The sequence below is a fragment of the Pteropus vampyrus genome, unplaced genomic scaffold (genome assembly GCF_000151845.1).
Source record: "Pteropus vampyrus isolate Shadow unplaced genomic scaffold, Pvam_2.0 Scaffold99, whole genome shotgun sequence".
Classification (NCBI taxonomy): Eukaryota; Metazoa; Chordata; class Mammalia; order Chiroptera; family Pteropodidae; genus Pteropus; species Pteropus vampyrus.
Genome location: NW_011888880.1, coordinates 40,023 through 48,940, shown reverse-complemented (window position 1 = coordinate 48,940; position 8,918 = coordinate 40,023).

The window sequence follows — 8,918 nt, the reverse complement described above, 5'->3', positions numbered from 1 at the left end:
CTCTCTCTCTCTCTCTCTCTCTCTCTCTCACACACACACACACACACACACACACACATACACACATCATAAAGAACGGCCCTCCTAAAAGAGAAGGGCTGACTTCTCTAATCCTTGAGCAAGAAATGGAGAAGAGTGTTTTCACATCTTCATTCTCTATATTTCTCCTCAGCAAAGATGGTTTATTTTTTCAGTGTATAGTACATAACCTGATTCTAATTATGTTGACTTTGCTGGTCTAGATTATTTAAGGCTGCTGAAAAACACAGATTTCATTCATAAACTAAAACTTTTATGGACAAAGCATTGCGACTTTGATTTCATTAAAGCTGAGTAGCACAAAACTGGTAGTAAGAAGAGGAAAGGAATATATATCATTGGTTTTTGTCAAGTGACTCTCTGGTAGCTGATTTCTTTAACATGCAGAGTGCACACAGAAGAAGAGACTATCACACTTGCCTTTAGCGCATCTATTTGTAAATGTAATGCACTGATGCAATATCTAAATACTCAGTGAGCATCTGACAGTCCCATCCATCACAATCCGACTCTCGCCATGTCACCGATGCACAGCCATTCTAATGAGCCATACGGAAGAAAAGGCGAATAGATTGTGAAGCCACCTAAGTCCTTTGACATAAATCTGCAATGTCTGCCTTCTGCTCTCGTTTTTCTTTTGTTCTGAAGCCATGGTTGTACATGCCAGCACGATCGCATACTGCGTGCAACTTCCTCTGATGAAGCACATTTCCCCAAAATGGAAGAAAAAAGGAATTTAGAAAATGAATCCTTTTGGTCCTCTTGGAAACCGATCCTGAGATAAAGTTAAGAGTGCAAGAGGTTTATCAGGTGTTAACGTCTCTGAAGATAAAAGAGGGAGGAAGCAGGATCGAGCGAACGGGGAAAGCCTTCAGACTGAAATGCAGATCTCATAAAGTTTGGGCTGACTGGACAGGGAGCTCTAAAGCAAGAATTAACACTGGAGTTTTGCGTCGGGCAGAAATGGCCAAAGTTGGTCCCCCAATTATGGTCATTCACTGGCAGGGGTTGCTGGGGTGAGTGAGACCTTGGCTCTATAGATGAAGCAAATCTTGCAGAAGACTGTCGGCTTATAGTATGCCTTGCAGATCAACAGCAAGGATATTCTTGAAGGGAATTCCAAGTGGCAGACCTTTCTGATTGCCATAGAATAGAAAATGGTTTGTCTAGAGTGAGGTACAGGTTTTGCTCCTGTGACTAAAGTTAAAGAATTTGTCACCTACTGACTTTGTCATTTTTATGACTACTATCAAGGATCCTAGTTTGTAAATTTGTAGGCAGAGGGAGTGAAGACATAACAATGGAAACAACTATTCTATTAAAGCATTTATGATCTACTGTAAAACAATTTAAAATGACATAAACATTGTCATAGTTTGGGCTCTATAACAGAATATCGTAGACTGGATGCCTTAAGCAACAAACATTTATTTCTCATGGTTCTGGAGTCTAGTAAGTCCAAGATCAAGATGCCAGCAGATCCCATGTTTGGTGAGGACACTCTCTCTGGTGTGTAGCTGGCCCTCATCTTCTTGTATTCTCACATGGCCATGAGCAGAGAGAGATAATCTCTCTCCTGTCTCTTCCTATAAGAGCACTAATCCCATTCACGAGGGCTCCAACCTCGTGACCAAATTCCCTCCTAAATGCCCCACTTCCAAATACCATCACATTGGGGATTTAGGGGTCTGAGGGGATTTAGGAGTTTGAGGCTTATTCTAAATCTGGAGGGAAGTCCCATATGAATTGTGGGAGGACACAAACATTCATCCCATAGCAAATATTTTTAAAAAATCAAGGAATGTAGATAAATAAAAAGTTAAAAAGTATAAACTGACAATCTCTCCTTTCTTCACCTTCCCTTTCACAGGTTTATTTTAAAGTAAAATGCTTAAGTTTATCAATAGTCATTGCCTGGTATTGACTTAGTAGTTTTGTTCAGGATATCTTATTACAGATTATTAAACTAATGGAATCTTAGATAAACATATTTTCACTTAACATATCATCTAGGAAGACAGTATGCATAGTTCAATAGGGAAAACACTGACAGGAAGTAAGAAGACTTCAGCTTTGGTGTTGAATTCTCTTACAGTTGACATCTAAATTCTAAGTTTAGAAAAATCATTTACTTTCTATTAATAATTCCATTATGGATTTTATCTTATCAGTATTATCGTTGACAATACCAAAAGTTTTTTAAAGTCTTTAAGGACATCACTTCCATTCATGGAACAAGTATTTACTGACTGCAGAACCCAGGCGAGGCACAGTCTCAAGCACCAAGGATACAAATCAAAGTCCATGTTCTCTTGGAGTTTATGCTCTAGTTGGGGGGACAAACGGCGACTAAGGAAACACAAATATAATTTGCTGCTATAAAAGAAAAGCACACTAAGGGGATAGAGAATGCCAGGATGACTGTGTTTGTATATGAGGAGGTGGAGGCTTGGATTTTAGACAGGGTGGTCAAGTCATCTTCTAACCAAAAAGATGTTGAAGCAGATCATGCGTAAGTGAAAGACAGAAGGAACAGCATGGCTAAAACTCAAGGGCAGGAATGAGCTGAGCTTCTTGGAGAAACACCTGAGGGTAAGTATGGACGAATTACTGTGAAAGAGGCCTGGCTGGGGGGATGGAGTAGGGAAGAGAGGACAGTTCTTACTGGAAGTAAAGGCCAGGTAAGGAGTGTGAGGTTTATTCTAAGTCCCAGATGTTTTTAGGCAGGGTGACCTGATCTGATGCACCTTTGCGAAGGATCACTGGCTGCCGTGGTAAAAGCACTGTAGGTGGTGAGAATGGAAGCCAAAAGCTAACGCATTAGCTTGGGCGAACAATGAAGGTGATTTAGACAGTAGAGGTGGTAGTTGGTCTACTATCTTCATAGTATATCTTGAAGGTAAAATTGTCTTGAATGGATTGGATGTTGGGTGTGGTTAGGATTAGAAAGAGATCAAGAATGACTTCTAACCTGAGCTGTTGCTTAAGTGTGGAGCTCAAATCTAGTATTGGGCATTTGGCAGAAATCAAGGATGATTGCCTTCTATGGGGTAGGTCTAATTTTTGCTTCTATTAACACATGCGATGAGCGGAAATTCCAGGACATGGAAAGGGGTATGCTGACCTTCATTTTTCACTCACTATTTTATTTTCTACTCACAGCAATTGACTTTTGATATGAATGAAATGTTTTATATATCTGACTAAGTCTTTTTGTGGGGAGGTAGACAGGAAGGCTTTAGACTATAATTGGGCATCTGCATCAGAGGAGGTGCTTTCCAATCCTCCCTGGAAGTCCTCTTAGGATAGAAATGATTGGCAGTGATGACAGCCAATTAAATCCAACACCCAACACCTCATTGTGTAGGTTTAATGAGGTAGTCCCTTTCCGTTCGTTGGTATATTATGAAAGCACAAACTGGCACACTTTTTCAATATGGGTTTCTCACAAGAACTTGGTAGTATTACACGTTCTATTTGATGCCATAATGTAAAGTTGCCTTTCTGAGAAAAACAGATAGAGGCAGTGGCAGGACTTCCTTCAGAACAGTAACCTACGTAGGGAGACAGCCAGCTTCTTTGTGACCTGAAGCTTAAAGAACTTACGATACCTTCTTCAAGATAAAGAACAAATAATTACAAATGGAAAAATAAGAATGAGAAATTATTTAGTATGAGAAAATAGTCACAAAACAATAAATATTTAAAGCTCATAAAACCACAAATATCACATAATATACAGAAATAATTTTTTTAATAAATAAATTGTCTGATAACCTCTGTGTAATAACTTTCCTTACTCTTTTTGGTTGCATCGACTTTAATTGTATTAATTTGAACAAAAATTATACTTTTAAATAGAGAGTATACTCTGGCATGAACAATGAAGCTTTAAAAAAATTACAGTTGGGATGCATGAAACATGTCTTCTCAGACAGATGTATTCACTGTTTAGAGAATTGTTCCTGAAAAACACAGAATTCTGATTAATTTCACATCATGTTTATAAAAAATCTTATGTTTTAATGATTTAAACAATTTCGAAAGACTAGCTTTAGGCTCTGTACACTTCAAACATTATTCTTCCTCCTCTGCTCGTGGACATTTAGTGTCATGCACACAGACACCTTTGCATCATGATACAGCCCTGGCCTCTGTCTTAGGTTGCTGAGAGAGGCATAATGAGCCACTCACCTACTCTTAGAAGCCAATGCTAATCCACTGGGAAACCTATACAAAGAATGATCTATTAAACTCATAAGTATACTCCATTAAACCAAAACTGAATGTATTGTCAACTTAATTTTCTTGTAGTCAAATGACCAAAATGCCCACGTCCACTCCAGTGCCCTCCTGTCATCAAGGAATGTGACAAAATAGGAAGGATAAAGAGACAGTGGTCTTAAACAGTTTTAACAAACTACTTTGGCACGTCCCACTAACCCAGCACGTGAACACATCTCCAGGGCCCCTCCCAGCCCCCTGGAAGGAGCATGTGCAGTGAGCGGCTCTACACTTCAGCTTCATTTCCTATATGATAAATCCTTTATAGACAGGTGTCAGAGTTTGATGTGTCGTCTTCTTAACTTGATGAGAGAGAAAATAATAACTAAGTAAGTGATAAGCTACAAAAGTTTCAGACTCATAGAAGGGTCATTTATTCAAGAGTCTTTGAGCACATTGAATAGGAACAAGGGGAAAAGAAAGGATCCATTTTTAGGCTTTAAATGTTTTACTCTCAAACTTATATGTACATCTTGGGGATCTAGCTAAAATGCAGATTCTGACTAAGTTTCTGGGGAGAGCCTGAGAGTCTGCATCTCTAACAGGTTCCTAGAGTCAGTCTTAAGATCACATTCTAGTCACAAGATCTTATTTTAGTTTAAATGGTGATTTTAATTCTCTGGAATTAAAAGGAGAATTGGGGTTTAGAGATAGAGGTTTTGGGTGTCATCAGTATGAGATCTTCTAAGTAGTAAGGGTATTCAGAGATGAGAAAGGGCCTGGGATTGAAATTTAGGGCACGGTGACATTTAGAGCAGCCTTTCTCAACTGGAGCTCCTCAACTAAACCATAGAACATACAAAAAAAATGATTTCAGTGGTTATTTTCTTCATCTCAATGATGCCATCTCACTCATCCATTCTAGATGTATAAGGGAGAGAGCGGTAACATCAATGGATGCCTTTGGCCGTCAGGACTTCATGCTCGGGAACTCTGGTTGGGAATGGCTGACTGAAAATAAAGGAAAAGAAGAAATGATTCATCACAGGAGACTGAGATGGACTAGCTGGGAAGTTAGAGTAACATCGGGAGCCTCAGTTCAGGGAAACTCACTACGAAAACTGTATCGAGAATGAGGGATAAACCAACTATATGAGAAGTTGTTAAGAGATCAAATAAAATAAGGATGGATTACTGATTATTGTCCTCTCTTGCCAGAAGACAGGTTGCGTTCACCTTGACAAGAGCAGTTTCAGAGAGAGGGAGATGAAAGGTTTAATTTGAGTGGGTTTAGGAGAAAATGTAATGTTAAGGAAGTTTAGAGGGTGCATGTAAACACTCTCTTCTATAAAGAGTGGAGAAATGTGCTCTACCTGTACCCCAAACAGGAAGGAGTTATGAAGATTTTTTTGTTAAAAGATGGGACCTATTGCAGCTTTTTTTGGTATGCTAATTAAAATGATCTAGTGGAGAGGAAAAATTGAGGATTGCGAAGTGACAAATGACAATCTTAGGAGTAAAAGCTTTTACTAGGATAAAGGGGATGGGATTTACCATGAGACAGAGGAGTTGGCCTTGCAGAAGAGCACAGGACATATAACAGCAGGGGAAGCAGGCTATGTGGGCTCAGAATTAAGGCCCAGATATATGAAGAGAAATGGTAAAAATATCAGCCAAGGACATACAATCTCACAAAGACCGAATTTTTCACCCTCTGCAATACTCTTCAGGGCAATGTATGTTGCTTTATACAATTACAAAATTTCTCCTATATTGATTTAATTAATTCATTCAACAAATACTAATGTAGGACCGACCATCTGGGTAACAAATGCTGTTGTTTCACTAGGCTGACTGGATTTGTCCACAGAGCCATTTTCCCTCTTCTGTGAATATCTCACCACACTCACTAAGCCTATTCTGAGTTTATTGGAAAAGAGCGGACAGATACCAGCACATAGAGAGCCCTGGTTAAGATTCAGATATGGGAGCCCAAGTTTTGGTATTTTTGTGGAACTGTAGCAAACCCTTTCCTGTATGGGTGGAGAACCCTAAATTGTCAGGAGTACGTGATATTATCTAAATGGGATATTTAGAGGTAGTCATACGTCTCATAATCTCCTCCTGTCCAGTATCGTCCAACTCCCAGACATTCTGGTTAGGAAAACCTTGGACCTTGACTCTTCCCTCAGTTGCTTACCAAACTATTCCATCCTATCCAGTCAGTTGAACCTTTACCAATGGCTCTTGTCCTCAACTCATTTCTCATTTCTGCACCTACCTCTGCATCTCGGTCCCTCATAAAGTACTGCTTGAATTTCTGTAATAGCCAGCGAATTGGTCTCTGCTGCTTCAAACCACTTCTTACTCTGTTTTCTAAATCACAGGCCAGATCCACGTTCTCCTTCTCGAAAACTGCCGCTTAGAAAAGCCTGAACTGAACACGACCTTTGGAGCCTCGAATCTGACATTTTCAAATTCATCCCATCTTCTCTTCCTCAGATCACCCTCTGCCGGAACTACACAGAGCCATTTGTACCTTGTACACTAAAATGCCTTCTTCACTTCTATTCTGTTTGTCAAGTCTAAAACATAACACTTATTTTGGCCTTTCGATTTATTTCAAGGATTTATCAAAAATTCTATATTCTTAACAAAGTCTACTGGAATCTTTGAAGTCAAAAATGAATTGCTCTTTCTTCTACATCTCTATAAAAGTTAACTTGTGCAGCCATTACAGTACTTACTTATGTCTCATGTGGTAGATATACGCTTTTCTATGTTTATTTCCATACTTATCAATTTTTAAAAATTTTATTTTGTTCTTAGTTTCAAGTATACAGTGTATTTGTTAGACATGTATAGTTTATAAAGTGATCCCCCTGATTGCCTTTTCTCTCTTCTGGTTTTCCACCTACTCATTACATTACTGCTGACTGCATTCCCTATGCCGTGCTCCCCATCCCTGTGACCATCCATCAACTAGTAATTTGTACTTCTTTAACCCTTCACCCCATTCTCCCAGTTCCCTAACCCTCCGCCTCTCTGGCTGTCACTAGACTGTCCTCTACATCTGTGAGTCTGTTTTTGATTAGTTTGTTCTTTTTGTTCCTTAGATTCCTCATATAAGTGAAGTCATATGGTATTTCTCTTTCTCTGTCTGACTTATTTCACTCAGCATAATACCTCTAGGTCTATCTGTGTGGTTGTGAATGGTAGGATTTCATTTTTTTAATGGCTGAGTAATATTCCTTTGTATATGTGAACTATAACTTCTTTATCCAATCGTCTGTTGATGGGCACTTAGGTTGCTTCCATATCTCGGCTATTATAAATTGTGCTGTCATAAACCTTGGGGTACATAGATCTTTATGAATTATTGTTTTGGTTTTCTTTGGATAAACATCCCAAAGTGCAATTGCTGGGTCAAAAAGTATATCCATTTTAAATTTTTTGAGAAACCTCCAGACTGTTTTCCATATTGGCTGTACCAATTTGCAATTTGCAATCCCACCAACAGTGTTTGAGGGTTCCCTTTTCTCCACCTCCTCGCCAATACTTGTTGTTCTTTGATTTATTGATAGCCATTCTGACAGGTGTCAGGTGATATCTCATTGTGGTTTTAATTTGCACTTCTCTGATGATCAGTGACCTTGAGCATTTTTTCATATGTCTATTGGCCATGTGTATTTCCTGTTTGGAGAAATATCTGTTCAGGTCTTCTGCCAATTTTTAAATCGGATTGTTTGTTTTGTTGTTGTTGTTGTTGAGTCGTATGAGTACTTTATATATTTTGGATGTTAACCTCTTATCAAATGTATCATAAACAAATATCTTCTCCCATTCAGTTGGTTGTCTTTTCATTTCGTTATGGTTTCCTTTGCTGGGCAAAAAAACTTTTTAGTTTGATGTAGTCCCATTTGTTTATGTTTTCTTTTGTTTCCTTTGCCCAAGGAGATATGTCCAAAAATAAATTACTAGTAGCAATATCAGAGAGATTACTGCCTATATTTTCTTCTAAAAGTTTTATGGTTTTGGGTCTTACATTTAAGTCTTTAATCCATTTTTAGTATGTTCTGGTATTTGGTGTAAGAAGGTGGTCCAGTTTCTTTTATTTTGAGTGTATCTGTACAATTTTCCCAGCACCATTTACTGAAGAGACTGTCTTTACTCCATTGTATATTCTTGCCTCTTTTGTCATATATTAAGTGAGCGTGTAGGTGTGGATTTATTTCTGGGCTTGATTATCAATTATTTACAGAGAGAGAGACAGTATTTATTCATCATTACAGAGAGGGACAGTATTTATCATCAATAGTCTACCAAATTGCTTTGTACATAGTAGGTGTCCAAAGAATTTTGCATGAATGCATCAACTAATCTACTAAATATTTCATAAAAAATGAAAAAGAAACAACTTTGGGCACTTACATTCACCAGATTGTAAGAATGACAGAGGCAGAGCATTTTATTATTTTTTTTATCCCCAGCACAAAGAACAAACCTTAAATCAACAAAAATTCATTGTACGAGTGATTCAAAAGATTTAAGGATCAATGTATATACTAAGCCTATCTGATGGTTAAGGGGAAAGGATGACTGCAGTGAGAAAAGTAATAAAACACAAATCACTTCCAAACAAAAGGGTAGAAAAC